Source organism: Ambystoma mexicanum, chromosome 9 (genome assembly GCF_040938575.1).
Source record: "Ambystoma mexicanum isolate Mex_15411 chromosome 9, UKY_AmexF1_1, whole genome shotgun sequence".
NCBI classification, from domain to species: Eukaryota; Metazoa; Chordata; class Amphibia; order Caudata; family Ambystomatidae; genus Ambystoma; species Ambystoma mexicanum.
The window spans coordinates 1258447683-1258464596 of record NC_090931.1 but is presented as its reverse complement, the minus strand read 5'-3'; positions in this window follow the sequence as shown (position 1 = coordinate 1258464596).

The following is a 16914-nucleotide window of genomic DNA, read 5'->3' as shown; positions in this document are numbered from 1 at the left end:
GGTTCTCCTCAAGTTTCAGGGAGGCAGGAAGGCTGTTCCAGAGGGAGGCCCCTGCAGCGGAGAGAGATCTGCCCCCAACTCGTTGTTTGGAGAAGCGGCTGACCCTGAGGGAGTTGGTGGCGGATAAGCGAAGAGCTCGAGAAGGAAGATATTTAGGAAGAGATTTCATGTGGATTTTGAATCCATTTCCGGATGGCAGAGTGTATACTTTAGTATTGGCAAAGCCATTAGTTTGGGCTTTTGTATAGCCAACGCATTCAGCTGCACAGGCAATCTCTCATATTTCTGTCTGAGGGATCGCAAAGGAGTAGAGGTGGGCGACCCAACAAATTCATCGGTAGAGCCATGCTGCCAGAGCCAAGACATGGGGCATGGCGGAGCTCTGAGAGCCAAATGCAAGCCAAACTGGTGAAAGATGCATATCTTTCCTTCTGCTACACCACCCTCAAACCCATAACACTCATGCTGCCTCCTCAACCCCTACAAGAAAAACCCAAACCTGACATCCTCCACCCTGTCGCCCACAACACAAACACATACCTGATATCCTGCCTCTCAGTCCCCTTAACAGGAAACCTATACCTGGCATCCCAATTTTTGAAGGTACAGCACAGTGAAATTAAGTTATTTGCCCAGGGTAACACATTTGTGTAAGATAGGATTTGGTAACAGTCTGCACTATAGACACTTGCCACCTATCTTCTCATCTCTAGCTGATGTATGTATGTGGTAATATACAGATTTAAGGAGATAAAATAATGCTCTGTTTAATAAAGATATGATAAGTAATGTATAACACGCCTGTACACAAGTGTTTCTAGGCGCAACAAGACAAGGGAGGGAAGACAGAGGGAGGACAAAACAATGATCTTACTAGGCCTTGTGTCACTCAGATCGTGCAGGTGCAAGACACAAAGTGCAGGGGGAAGTGCCAGGGGGAGGGAAGGGGGAAGTGCAATCAGGGCAGCAAGGCTCTCAGTAAGTGCAGCCAGGGCAAAGTGGCTCTGGGTAGGTGCAAGGAGGCAAGGGACTGTAGGGTTACAGATACAGCCCTTAAGTGTGCGGTAGACCTGGAGGCAGTGCAGTGGCTAATGGTCATGGGGGCCTGGTACCCGTGAGACTCTGAGGGTAGCCAGTGAGTGCAGCATACAGGTTGGTCAGCAGGAGGGTGGGGGGAGAGAGAAAGCAGAAGTGAAGATGAAGGTCTCTAGCTGCTTCAGGTCATCCTGCTCAAGTTTGAAAGGGGCAGGGAGGCCATTCCAGAGGGAGGTGCCTGCAGAGGAGAGAGATCTTCCCCCTACTCTCTGCCTGGAGAAGCTTCTGACCCTCAGAGAGTTGAATATGGCTGAGCAAAGGGCTCGAGAAGGCAGGTGTTTAAGAAGAGAGAGTTGGATGTAGTGGGGGCACTGGCCCCAGAAAGCCTTGTGGACAATGCAGAGAATCTTGAACTTGATCCTCGCACCCACCGGGAGCCAGTGGAGAGATTTCAGGGCTGGAGAGATACAGTCTCCGGGCTTGAGGCCAAGGACACGTCTTGCAGTCTTGCTCTGGATTAGTTGCAGAGAACGGAGAGTAGAGGAAGTAAGATTGAGAAAGAGGCTGTTGCAGTAGTCCAGCCTAAAGAGAACCAGGGCTCTAAGGACAGTGAGCTTCTGGGGGAAAGTTAGGAAAGGAAGTAAATCTCTGAAGAGGTGCAGCTATAGTGGGCCTGCTTGGCAACATCTCTGATGTGAGGAGAGAAGGAGAGAGTGGAGTTGAAGATGCCACCAGGGTTTTTAGCCTCACAGGTTGGCGAAGGAAGAGGGCTCAAGAAGGGTGGCCAGAGTGAGAGAGGGAAAGCGGAAGCAGGGGTCCCAATGAGAAGGATCACCGTCTTACTGGCATTAAGGAAGAGCTTGTTGGAGGTGCACCACTCCTAAATCACGAACAGACAGGAATGAGCGAGAGAGGAGGCTGAGGGTAGCCTGAAGGAGAGCAGAGTGTCATCCGCATTACACTGAAAGTTAGAGAAGGTAGAGATGAGGTGGGCCAAAGGGGCCAAGTAGACATTGAAGAGCCAGGGTGAGAGGTTAATGCCCTGAGGAAAACCACATCTGGAGAGAGAAGTGGTGGAGAGAAAGGACTCAAGTTGGACCTTGGAGGGTTGGTCCAGAAGGAAGGAGGTCAACCAAGCCAGGGCCTGATCCGTGATGCCCAGGTTCTCACAGCAATTATTGATCAGGATGGCATGATTGACGAGGATGAGGACAGATGGAATGCAAGAATCGAGATTAGTGAGCAGATCTTCATGGGGTTCAGGAGAGCAGTTTCCGTGCCTCTGGCTGCTCTGAAGCCAGATTGATGGTCATGGAGACAACCAATGGATTCAGTGTGGAGAGTAAGCTGGGTGATGGCCAGCTTTTACAGGAGTTTGCCCAGGAAAGGAGTAATAGAGATTGGGCAGTCATTTGCCAGACAGGAAGGATCAGCAGAAGGCTTTTTTGGGAGGGGGTGCACAAGGGAGTGCTTATGGGGAGAGGGGAAGGTTCCAGTGGCAAAAGAGTGATTGCAGAAATTGGCCAAGGCTGGAGCGAGGGAGTCATTGTGGTCCTTGATGGTTCTGGAGGAGCAGGGAAGCACCTGCTTGGACGGAACTTTCATAGATCGGACTTGTCTAGAAACCTCGTCCGGAGTGGTCATAAAACCTCGTCAGGAGATAGCTTAAAAGTTCAGAAATCACAATATAAAGTAACCTGCCAAATATTTAAAACCCTATATTAAGCAAATAGATTGATTATAGCTTTATTTTCACCCAAATGGAGCTCTACATGTACCGGCACGCAAAGCAATGTCAGCCTGAACAATCCCCTTTGATTTTCAATTGTACTTTTCAAGACTTAGACACACAACAATAAATCTCCATCAAAATGTTAGCTACTTGTAGTCATTGTTTCACACAGACTTGAAGCTGGTCATTGTGCCCAGCTTCTAGTGGGCTTAAACCTTGGGTGAGCTATCCTTTTAGCAAACACAACTGAGAGCAACAGAGAACACCTGCAAGTCCTGGACGGTGGAAGATTGAGGACATAAACTAAAGGGCTGTGTAGCAGGTGAGAAGCCTCAAGTCTACTCAAGCATCCCCCTTGCCCAAGAGCAGTGTGACCACTCACTGCCTCATTCACAAACTGAATAGTATGCAGAGAGACACTAATGGCCACTGTCCATTGCCCGGGGGTTGGGAAATAGAAAAATAAATTGCCTCGTTTGACTCATAACTCACAGAGCAAAGAGCAAGGTAAGAAATAATTCAGCCTGTGGTGTGTACATTATAAATTATCAATATTGTTATTATCTTTGGAGAAAATACTCATCAAAAATACTGCAATTTAATACACTGTATATAAATTAGGCTTTTTGTGTGGTGCACATTTCACTGAATCACTTCCCGGTCATCCATGCTGCTGCATGGAAATCTGACTTTCTTCTATACGCACTTTGCCCTCTTTAGTCTAGAGCTCCCCCTGTGACTACATCGTACCTTGACTCCGGCAGCCTTTGTTTCCACTTGAATTCAGAACCTTAGCAACTAAGACTATTCATGTCTCATGCTACTCACAAAATCTTTAACTTCATATGCATTGCCTGCTTCCAATGCGTACCATTAGCTGCTATTTCAGCCCTTTTCTTTTTCCTGCTATCATTCTCCACACTTACCTGTCCTTTGTATTCTACTTACTTCTCTACCTCACACTCTTGTCTCTCTGAACACTCACCTTACTGCTACCCATTTATGTTTTATTCCCACCAGTCCCGCCTAATATTACCACAGCCTTTTCTTCTCACTTCCTGATATGCCCTGTTGCTCCCAGTCTAAGGTTGTGTCTTTACTAACTTTCACATACTCTTTAGTGTTTTAGCCCCTCTGCCTGTGCTGCGACTTCCCCTTAGTGTTCCCCCTATTCTCCTGTCTCCCATTCCTTCCCTGTGCTTGTTTGTCTGTCTATGTTTTTCACTTACACTTCTGTTAGTGTACCTTACTACACCTGCTGACTTGATTTAGCCCCGTGCACTTCTAGGGAGGCATTCCAATGTTGCAATTTACCTACCTGTACCTGCTGACTTGATGTAGCCCCCTGCGCTTATAGGGAGGCGTTCCAATGTAATGTTGGAATGCCTCATTCATATATCTTTCATTGTTATATTTGATTTTCGTTCCCTCCCGGTTGCCCTGGGGGCACTTTGAACCACAATTAACTTTATGTATAAGCGCCTTACAAATGCACAATACATAAATAAAATAATAAACCAGAAAACCTGGCTCCGACCCTTGACCTATGCAATCCTGGGCAGATCACTCTACCTAAATGGATCATATTTTGTTTGGCTCCTAGAATTGGGATCACTTATTTATTTTTTAATTTATTGGTTATTTGCTGGCAATGATCAGAGAGGAGGTGTGAGAGATAATCAGCTTGCAGACTACGCTCTCGAAGGAAGAGTAAGGCTGGGTGGGTAGGAGGGAAGAAGGGACCCACTGAGGGAACAGAGGAGCAACCCCAGCGTCTGCACGGTTAGGACGAGGCTTGGAGATGATCTTATAGCCATCAGGGAATCAAATGCACTGACTGAGCTGGCATAGAACCACATCTCGGTAAGAGCAAGTATATCGAGGTCAAGGTCTTCAAGAAGGAGGCAGATGTCCGCAGAGTGTTTGATGGCAGAACGAGTATTAAGTATGGCTAAATGCACAAGGTCTCCACCTTTGAAGGTTTTCTGAGGAGGGGTACAGGGGCGTGGTACACGAGTGAAAGGGTGGGTTGGCAGAGAGATTGGAAGAAGGAGTAGCAGGAGTGGGGAGGAGGTTAATGAGGGACCGCAGGCACCAGTAAAAGAGGAGGAGATTGGGTTGAGGACCCTGAACTAAGATAGTGCCACTGTGATAGACATGTATGATACACCTGGATGATGCAAAGCCCACCAAGAGGACTTTCCATTTAGTGCCACCATTAATGGGTGAGGATGTGAGAGGAGAGAGAGGAGATATGAGATGAGGAGTCCATAAATCTGGAGAGGGGATAGAAAAGAGGATATCAGTAATGATCTGTCTGGAAGTTGCGCTGACATAGGCGTCTGCAGTATACAGTGATAATAACGACAACAATAATAAAGAAAACATTTTCAGTGAATTTAAAATAATGAAATAACTTATTGAAAACATAAATAATGAAATGAAAATATAACAAAAATCTAATAACGAAAACACATGCCATACTTCTAAAGTATTATTCTTTTAGGCTGTTTCTTCTGTACTTGCCTGGTAACACTACGTTTGCGTTATATACATCTGTTGTTTCCTTTTTGGTATAAGGACACTTTGCATCGGACCCTATGCATTTCATTGTTTGTATTCTTGTTATTAGATTTTCATTATATTTTCATTTCAATATTTATTTTTTGTTATAAACACATGGAACTGGTGTCTGCGATAGGTAGGCCAGGGTTAGTGGTCAGGCTATCATTTTTAAGCTTTTTTTCTTCCAGACTTCATCAAAGAGGGAGGATAGGTTATAGTGTAGCAGTTGGAGAAGATAGGGGAGATGGTGAGTGCCATAGGCGCGGTGGAGGATAGTAGGAAGAAAGAGCAGGGGCTGCACAGCACAGTCCAAACACAAACTCACCAAATAAAACAATAGAACAGATGCAATGGGAATACTGTAGTACCTCAGATGGGTGCAGAGATGTTAAAACACACACCAGGCTTCGAAATTGCAAAAAAGCTAAATTGCATTGTAAAAAGGGGTGCACAGTTGTTAAAAAACACACCAGGTTTCGAATTTGCAAAAAGTGCCAAAATGCAATGCAAAAAGGGGTCCAGAGATGTTAAAAACACACCAGGTTTCGAATTTGCAATATGAGAAAATACAATGCAAAAAGCAGTGCAAAGATGTTAAAAACACACACCAGGTTTCGAATTTGCAAAAAGAGCCATAAATGCAATGCAAAAAGGGGTGCAAAGATGTTAAAACACACACCAGGTACCGAAGTTGCAGAGTTTCCAATTTTGCAGGTTTCACAACGTACCTGCTCCCATTGCATCTTTAGTGTTGCATCAACATGTAATTCCTGGCAAGAGATAAACAAAGTACTCAATGCAAGTAGAGATCATTTCATGTAGTTCATTTAACTATCACTAGGTGTCAGTGACACTCGAATTTATACCATGAATATACCAAAAGATGAGATGATGCTTGGGCTTTGGCTGTTCTGCTCTGGCTCCCCCACCTCTAGAGAAGTGTCCAAAACGGCAGACGGACACTGGCTGCTTTGCTAAAATGTGCCATCAATTGCACCAGTACTATCCCAGAAGCCAATGAATGTCATCATGTTCCTGTGATGTAACCCCACTGACATGGACGAGGCGCAAATGAGTGACCTTACACAAAGACTGTTAGGACTCCAGGGTACAACTGAACCCCAAGCAACCAAAATTGAAAGGGAGTGTAGTAGCAACATTTAAGAACAACAAAATATCTTTAGGAGATAATTAAAGACGCAAATAAAACATTTATTGGAAAAGAAAGATCACAGGAACAGAGGAAGCAATTTTAGATTAGAATATGCCCTGATGAAATTTGTAAATGAAACACGTGTAGGCAACATGATGTATTATGACAGTCAATAACAAGGAAAATAACTGAAACTAAGGAAAATAACTTTTGTTGAAAAGAACGTATTACAGAACAATACAATACATGTAAAGAATGTATTTTTGTTGATTAGACATAATATATAAATGCTGCTTCAGGGATCCAGATTATAAAGTAATATTTAAACATGTTAAGGAGCATAAAATATCTCTAAACCATTTTGTTTTCACCACTTTAGCTATTTATAGTGCATGTGCCTATAACGGTGTCTCATTTTAAATTGGCAGGTAACCCATTTTGGTGTTACCTGTGTGTGGTGTATATACGTTTTATAGTGATTTTAATTGTCAGTAGTGTGAGGATTTGACCTCTTTCCTGAATTTTTGTAATTAACTGTGTGGATCTCTGTTTCATAACGTACCTTGTTCATTTAAACTATACTTCACCCAAAGCCTACCTCCAGCTGGGTCTAAGCCTAAGTGCTCAGCCCCTCTAACACTGGCAGTTTGGTCAGAGAGTTAAGTGTGAAACTGGTCAGACCTTTAGGATGGCTTCTCAGAACCCCTCATCAGACTAGGTTCTGAAAATCCCAAACAACAAGTGGTGGCAGCTAGTGAGATAGCTGATGTCAAGACTCTGTGAAGCAACCACAGAGATGTTAACTCACAAACCCACAAAGCTGCATTCAGTGAGACTGATACTTCTGAAAGTAGTTTTGTAAACATTAAAACATTCACAGAAGAAGCAGAGACAAACTGAAAACATGGTTTAAAGGGAGAGGCCTCAACGTGACTGGGGTAAAAGCTGACGTGATAAAAAGCATCCTTCATAATCAGTTGGCACATCCTGTGCCTCACAGGAAGAGGAGGAGTCAGACCTTTATCCACAAAGTGCCCCTTTGTCTTTTTCTACTGAATCCCTTGTTAAAAGAAAAAAAGAGGTGCACAGGGTCAAAAACAGAGCCTAGAAACTAAGAAGTTGAAGTTTGACCTCACTCAAAAAAGAAATTAGAATTAACAAGGAAGAATCATCAGTGGGATCAAAGGACAGGGAGTTGTCCTATACACTTGGAACTGGAAGGCTTGATGTTAACTGACCCTCTAATGTTATGGGTTTAACTGGTGCCAATGGATCCAGTTCCTCTCCCCATCCAAGAATTTCAAGGGACCTGGTGAATGATAAGAATGATGTGTTGGATTGGCTAGCAGCCTTTGAGTTAGCACATGGCCTGTACAAAATTTGTTTAGATGACCAGGCTTCCCGTTTCCTTAGAAGTTTCCTCTAGAATGGCTACAATGCCATTTTAGAGTTGAAAGTCAGTGGCAGAGTATTTTTTTGTATGAACGAGTCGCTCTTCGGCAAGTTTGAGAGTACCTCTTCCAATACTTGTGAAGGTTCAAAGACCACCACAAGAAGGAGGATGTGCAGTCAATGGTTTATATTTTGATGTTTTGGACTCCCTCAAAAACTGGAACAGATGGATAGGTGGCCCCAAAGTTATAACTTTTGAAGATGGGAACAGCTAACTGTTTAAGGGACTGACATAGGGGGTCATTCCGAGGTTGGAGGTAAGTAACTGTCCTTACCGTCATGGTGCAAATAGCGTGTCCGTGTAGTCAAGAGCCCGCTAATAGAGGGCTATTACGACTTTGCGGGCACAAGCTTTGCGCCATGCCGGTAAAGGCATTACCGCCATGCCGTAAAAGGCCCGAAAAAGGCCCTTAGCGGCATCATGCATAGCACAGATTGCACTACCGGCATGACCCAATGCGGCATTAGCAGCCACCGCTAATAACGGTCACCGTAAATAAGCGGAACCGAAAGTAACGTCATCACACAGGAACGGGAAGGAGCACAGCGGCCATCTTTAAAAACACAATCCATTGCCATCCTCAGCACACAGGACCTGTGGGACTCTGCTGTTCGTGGAAACTTATCTAACACACCACAATGCCAAAGGCTGTTAAGAAGGCGCCAACCGCCAGCGCAAGGAGCGCTTCAATGAAGATGAGCTGGCCACGCTAGCTCAGACCCTACAGGAACATGCTGACATCGTGTTCGCCCAGAGCATGAAGAGGGAGGCCATTATTCGCAAGAAAGAGACCTGGGCACTTGTGGCGCAGAAAGTAAGCGCAGTTCGGAACACCCCATGCACTATATAAGAATGCAGGAAGTGGTGGGACGACTTGCGGCTACGAGTATGCAACATACTCTCTGCCAACAGGAGCCAGGCAATGGCAACAGGCGGAGGAGCTAGCTCCCCCATCAAGCTGGCCTCATGGGAGGACATCTGGGCTAACCTGATAAGCACGGAGGGCATAGAAGGTGTCGGAGACATGGAGTGTGGCGCCACAACATCGGCGGATGGAGGTGAGTGTCGCAAGAAAAAACTGTAATGCAGAGTCTGATGAAAGTCCACCAATATGTCTGTCCAAAGAGGCAAGCCATGGCCCAACACACACACATTCCCAGCATAGTTGTCGTACGCAGCACAGACACATGCAGATGCCTGCAGCAAGGCAATGCCGTACCTGACACATACCACACAAAGATGTAAATGCCATAAGTCACACTGCATGAGTGACCCCGACGTATGCCTGCATCACCCACCCATGTATCAAACAACGTGACCATCCAAACTCAAATGCATATTACCCTCGATAGTGTAGATGATCAATTGTACAAATATATGTATGATGCCTATCAAACCATCACTCATGCCGTCCCTCTCTTCGACCCCCACAGGCTCAGACCATGACAGAGATGCCCAGGACTAATCCCCACAGCAAACCACACCCCGGAAGAGGGCCCGGGATGAGGCCAACCGGCCTTCCACCTCGAAGGGCCAACCCAAGGGCCGACGTGCACCACCATTGAACCACCTCAAGTAGCCAGGGCACCGGTGCTGCCGAGGGCCATTGAGGCGGAAGCGCCAACACCTGTCGCACAGCCACAGGAAACAGCTCTGAGGCTCCACACTCGGCAGAGTCCAGTTTGGCTGGGGAGGTGGCACCCACAGCACTCCAGGCTGAGGAGGAGGCACAGGAAGAGGTATGGGTGCCCATGGGGGAAGATTCCTAAGAACTTCCCCGCCCGCCCAGTCCACTGCCATCCCCCCAAATCACATCTCTTGAGTCAGACGATGGCACCACCCCAGAGGAGTCTGGGGGGGGAGTTAATCCAAGGGGCCATTAGTCCCATAGTGGAGAGCAGTGAGGCCGAACATGAGATCCAGGCACCGTCCACCTCCACAGATGAACCCGCAGGGCCGCAGCGTTACATGTATTAGCAGCTGACTGCCCTTGTGCGGCAGGTCATGGAGGACAACACCCAGGCAAGGCAGGAGTGGCGGGAGAACATTGCATCTCTAGGCAAGACAATCACTGACAACACAGCCTCCATGGGCAAGATATTTGCAGAGATACTAGCCGCCTGCGCGAGGAGGTATCCGCCCTGCGGCAGGTAATCAGCCGCATAGCCGATGCCATGGAGTCCGAACGTGCAGCAACCCAGTTTGAGCAGGCGGCCACACCATCGTCAGCAAGCTCAACCCAGACCAGCCCACTCCGCAGGTCGTCGTGCACCCTGTGCCGGCTGGACATGCCGCCACCAGGTCCAGGGAGTGCAAAGAAATAGACTGGCCAGCCTGTAGAAGGCATTAGAGACTTGTTGGGACATGTGTGGGGGAGTTGTGGGGGGGGAGACGGAGGGGGGTGAGTGTGTGTTGGGAAGTTTTGGGGGGAGGGGGAGGAGGGGTGAGGGTGTGTAGGGGAGTTGTGGGGGGAGGCGGAGGGGGGTGAGGGTGTGTGGGGGAGTTGTGGGTGGATGGGGGAGGGTGTGTGGGGGAGTTGTGGGGGAAGGGGGTGAGGGTGGTCGAGGGTTAGTGCACTATCGTTTTCATTGTTAATCTCAATACACCCTTTGTGTCAAAAGCAAGACCTGAGTGAACATTCATCATTGCACATGTGTCATTTATACATATACAGTGCACAGTGTACATGTACCCCTACACCCAGTGCCCTCTGTCCAACTATCATGTCACCCTTTGCAGCATGTGTGTCAGTAATATTGTGCAATCACTGACTGACCCACAGCACGTCCCTCTTGTGCATCGGCACCACAATTATGTGCAGCCACTTCTTCTACATCCCTTCATCATCACCAGGTGGTTGCAGTTCAATGTCAGGGGGCAGGGGCCCGTTGCGTCGGATGCACATGTGCAGCATGACACATGCCATGATCATTTTGGCCACCTACTCATACCTGTAGAGGAGTGCCCCACCCGACGGGCTAAGGCAGCAAAACCATGCACTCAACAGGCCAAATGTCTGCTCAATGACCACACGGGTGCGGGTGTGGGATCGATAGTAGTCCTCCTCGTGCCTGTTCTGTGGGTTATCGGGCAGGGGTGAGGAGCCACGTCATCAAGGGATAGCCACGGTCACCTGCATGGGGGGAAAAAAAATAAAGGTATATGTCAGTCGATTCATGGTGGACAGTTGTACTAGTCACACATGCCAGCAGATTATCGTTGGCCACATGCACATGTCCCTGGTTGTATGCACACCATTTTTATGCCCTCAATGTGTCCTGTGCCATGGAATAATGGTGTGGGTTGCATCTTCAAGATGACACATGGTATGCTCTGCCGTCTTGTTGCTCATGTATTGTGTACGCATACAGCTGTGTCCCTGTCCATTTAGTGATGTGTAGTGTTCTGTAGGATTTTCTGATGGGGAGCGTTGGCAGTAGGCTCTGCAATGTTAGGCATTCAGCGCTGATTTTTCCCATGGTGACATGCAGCATTCCTGTGGTTGGTCCGGGATATCGGGCACAACAATGTGTGATGATCTTGCTGGCGTCGCATACCATCTGCACCTTGATGTAGTGGTATAGCTTGCTGTTGCGGTACACCACCTCCATAGCATGAGGGGCCACCAACTCCACGTGGGTGCAGTCAAGGGCACCTATACTATTTGGCATGCCTCCCAGGTCATGGAGGCCACCTTTTGTTTCAAGAATCTCCTGGGGAGTCCGTAGTAGGGATATGTATTCCGTTGTGTGCTTGAGGAGAGAATCCAGCACTTGCTTCAGGATGCGAGAAAATTAGGGTGGTGATATGCCATGCATGTGCCCCACTGTGTGCTGGTAGGTGCCTGTGGAAAGGAAGTGGAGCACAGACACTCCCTCAGTAGAGGGGGGATGGCGGTGCGTATTTCAATGAGGCTGACAATGTCGTCGTGTATCATGTCCACGATGGTGTTGATGGTGTTCCGGTACAGGGTGTGGTTCTGCTCCGGGTTTGGGTTGAAAGGACTGGCTCTGATATTTGGGATTGGGAGCTGCCTGCGTGGTTACGGTGGCTGCACTGGGGGGGCATGCTTGGCCTGTCTCACCCTCCTTCTCCTGCTGCATCTCCTCTGTGGTGCCTGCTGTTACTGTTGCTGTTGTTGATGGTGTTGCAATGCATGCATGTCCTCCAGCTCAAGTATTCATACTACTAATAGATTAATATTGGTGTGGGAAAGGGTGTGGTGTGTGGGTGTGCTCCTTTTGTACAGGCCCAGACTCCATTGCCTCCACCTGTGCTGATAGTGTGCACCTGTAGCAGTTGGGAACACTGCACATAGCATTTTACAGTTGGTCCGCGATGCCGGTATTTACGGCATGCCAGTATCCACTATTTGTGCCTTCATACTGCCGGTATTTGCTTGTCCGCCTGGCTTGTGATTTACTCTGTTTAGCGGCATGCCGCTATTGCCGGTTTGAAGGGACGCGCGCCCGCGCCCGTGCCGCTATTAGCGGCACCGTTATTTACGGTGCCGCTAATAGAGGGTTGGCAGGTCGGAATAGCCCGGGGCGGTAAGCGATGCTGGTAATCCTTTACCGCCATCGTTTTTCCCTTACCTCCAACCTCGGAATGACCCTTATAGTGTGTTGCATAAAGGAAATGGGCTCCTAACAAGAGGGAGGAGGGCAAGAAGCAAAAGGATAATGAAGGGTCAGGTTAAACATTTGAAACGGGGCCACAAAAATGATAACATTCGTTTGCCACCTTGGAAGATCAACACGCATATGGAGACTCCTGGTGCCAAAAAGGAGTATGGTCATCACAAGCCACCATTCAAGAAACTATTTGGTAAATGTGTGGTTGGTGGGGCTGGTGGTGATGTGAATGGTGAACCTAGACGTAAGGGGTAAGACCTTGAAGATTACACCTGTGAATTTACATTTTCACAAGTTGAGGAAAAAATATACTCAGACCCCAAAATATACTTCTTTTCTTCTCAAACCCCATGTTTTTTCAGGCTGAAATATCCTCAGTGTCAGTGGATCACTAGTAACAACAAATGATAAATGATTACAATATGGTTCCTGATACCAGACATTATTTAAAAGGATAGTGCCCTGAGTAATGGAAGAGAGTCCACTACACTCAGATGAACGGGGGCAAGCAGAACATTGGTGTACTACACTCTTGAAGAACCAAAGGCAGTGGCTAAGGCTCCTCTGAGACTCAGTGCACTTTCTGATGGATCCCCTCACATGTTCAGCATGTTGTCCATTACCTTAACAGTTAATACATTACTGTCACTGCACCTGTTAATATTCAGAAGCAGGTTGCTGGTAAGGTGCGGATAGGCAATGCCCTAAAACAGTCTGTTCTTGTTGGTGATACAGCAGACCCTCCAAGACCATGTCCCAAACCAAGAAGGACCAGCTTTTAGCCAAGTCTAAGCCTGAACCAGAGCCAAAGGGGAAACCCAAAGCCACAAAGGTCAATAAGAGGACTCAGATGGGACCTTTTTTTCATACATTGTGGGAATGCCAGCAAATGCGCCTCTTTTGGAAAAGAGCTATTAATAGACTGGCAACGGTCATGTGGGTAGCCATACTGTGCAAAACTAAGCTACTACTGCTAGGGATGTGGGAGGAAAGTCTTTAAAATCATTTCATAAAAATATTCTTATCCACTGCAGCTATTCTAATAAAACATAACATAGCCATGCTGTGGGGGAAATTGGAGACTCCCAGTTACAATAAATGGACTCCGACATGGAGATATATATATATGTCACTCAATAAAAGAGTTTACAACTCCCAGGAATCTCTGATCAAATTCCAGAAAATCTTGCGTTAATGGGAACAGGCCGGCTAAATTGTTTTCTTCCTAGGCTCAATGCAGGGAGGAGGGCGGGGTTGTTTAAGTTGAAGAATTGTGCTTTCATTGTATGTCATGACCTGCTTCATTATTCTTGTAAAGTGCTCAAGTTTTTTTTTTAACATGTTTTTCAACCGATAAAACATGTTTTAAAAAAAGAAGGTTAATAAGGCTCTCTTGCCTTCAACACCAACAACTGAGGCTGTGGTACCCGTCCTAACTCCTGAAGTGTAGACAGAGTCAGTAACCACCTTCTCTGCAGGATCGTAGTCAGAGAGACCATCCTGCGTTTACAGAAATTACAAGTTGAAGGTGGACCCCCTAAGGCAGATTATTCTAAGGGTAAGAGAGAGTGTCCCTCCATTGAAGGCCTAAAAAGGCAGGTTTGTTCCCAGTTAGAGGGTGAGCCCCTGGACATCATAGAAACTACTGCATTGATATGTTCCTGTACAGTCAGCAATGGAGTCCACACCTGGAGACCACAGGTGGTTGATGGTGACCGAGGCTGTGAGACCCTTCCTGATACACTTGGCACAAGAGGTCCCCCTTGCAGGTTATTTTGGTATCAAGAGGACTAAGGAGAGGTTATCCTTATAGTTTTACTTGTCCAAGATGGGCGTATAGATGGAAAGCCACTGAAGGAGTTGTTCCGCGTGTCAGCTATCTGGCAACCAGTACCAAGATCAAAGCATCTCTGGTGCACTCCCTGGCATAGGGAGGCTTTTTTAGAAAGTAGGAATTGGCAATGATGATTCTGTTGATGTTCCCACTTCCTCAGCAAATAGATTAATCTTGCTGGCAGTTAACCATCCAACAAGATATCTTGAGGCAATCCCCACTGTAACTGTCACATATTTCACATTTGTTAAAAAGGATTCGATATGGCCCTTATACATCCAAATGCTCCTCCAAACAAGGTCAAAGACAAAAAGGGAATGGAGGGAACAACAAAGGGGGCCTGATAACGAACTAGAACAGTGCAAGCTGTATTTTCTTTCTAAGAAAGTACAAATCTTCAATACTACAGATCTCTACTGGCAGCATACTCAATGTAGCTGCCAGCACAGAAAAGGACCTACCAAATGTATTGGCCCGTGTAAAGTGATGAATAGTTACTGTAATCTGATTTCTTGCTCTCTGCAGTCATTTTTTAAAGCCATTCTTGTTATTTTTAACAGAGTTGGATTCCCTGAAGTTGTTGTGTCCCGTAGTGGGTCCAAATTTATGTCCAACTACATGAAGGCAATGTAGAAGGATTGTTGTATGACAAACAGGTTTTCCACAGCGTACCATCATCAAAGCAATGAATTGAAAGATTCAGCAAAACCGTCAAGAGTATGATAAGTGGTTTTGAAAAGCCTCTAAAAAGGAAACGGAATCTCCTCCTCCCATGTCTGTTTTCCTACTAAGAGGTACCTTAACCATCAGGTTCCAGGTCCTTTGGCCTTGGTGAAGAAAGGGTGGGATAACACCTCTCCAACCCGAGATCTGAACATTGCAGACTATATGTTAGGTCTCAGGAAGTGAATGACAGTGATGATGACAGTAGCAAATGCCAAACCTGCAAACTGGTCAAACTTGATTAAGCACTGGCATGAATAGAAGGCATCAAATGTTAAATTCACTCCCGGGCCAGAGTTGGTAGTCATAGAGGCTCTGAGATCCCAAGTTTTACAGAGCAAATGAGCTGGACCGTACCAAGTTGTTTCCAAACTAGGTGTGGTAATCTATTTATTAGTAGCAGTAAAAACATGTATTATTTACAACATTTACCCGGATCCAATTTCAAGGAGCTAAACAATAAATTCATTTGTTTAGTGGATTTGGGCAAAGCCAAAATGCCACTAGGTTCTTTTCCATAAATAGACAAACTGCTATACTACCGATGGCCTCTGACAGAGAGGAGGCATAGAGTGAGCCTCTTTCTGATCTGCTCCATAGTAGTACTTCAAATGTTTCTGTATGGGGAGTTATACTTTCACCACATCTGACTTTGCAGCAATAGCAGGAGTGCAAGACTTTGTTTCACTATTGTGCCCACTGGTTATCCCTTGCCCTTGGCTTAACAACATGGAATAAACATGTCATTGTCAGAGGGAAGAAAGTACCTGTTTGTTTTGCTTTCCAAACATGTGTAGAAACCTCAGAATTACCATTTTCACTACCACACAGAAGGAAAGTTCTTGAACTCAGGAAGGCAAGAATATACACATAGACCATTAGTTAGGAAATAATTGGCTCTTGACTGGCCCTTTATTCATTTGTCATAAGTATACATAAAACAACTGAATAACTGCAATTTATCAAACATATACAGACATACAGACAAACATAAACAAATACATCACTGTTAGTGCAGCTGTAGAGAACACCTTAATCTCAGCCGAAACAACACTGCATTGCCCCAAAGCAGGTAAGCAGAGGGATTCCATCAACTAACAGGGTCTGGAATGGAGTGTCCTCTTTCTCAGCAAGACCTTTCCGTCACAACCCTAACAGATTCAACCACTCTCCGTATTTGGTCAGAGTCTCCGAATGCCTCTGGCCAGAGTGACAGACAGCAAGCATCGGAGGCACTTTTAGAGTGGAAAAATCTAGACAGTGGAAAAATCCAGCTCACACTACCGCGCTCCCGCTCCCAGCATCCCTTATCAGTGCACCTGCACATCTCTTCCTCCCCACCTGGCTTGTCCTTGAATGAGCATTGCAAAACTATCCGACGCAGTGACCTCGTCTACTTCAAACTACAATATCGCAAACGCTGCAAAAATCATGTTTGCCTTCTAACCGAGCACACAGTAAATGCAGGCTTTCACTGTGGTCTAGAAGAGAATGTCCAAAACCGTGCATCAGCGCCATGTTTTAGCTCATTTTTCGCTCGAGCACTACAATCCACCCTTGGACATTCAGCTTCCATATCCCAGTGAAACCAATGACGGTTTCTGAAACCAACAAAACATCACTAATAAATTAGGAAAACATGAAACACAACAACAATCAAAATCAAAATAATCATAAAAATACAAACAAAAACATAATACAATGCATCAGGAATACAAGAAAACAATTGATGCCGCCAGTTCCCACCCCGATCCTGAGTGACTTGGGAAATCAGGTCATTTAAAT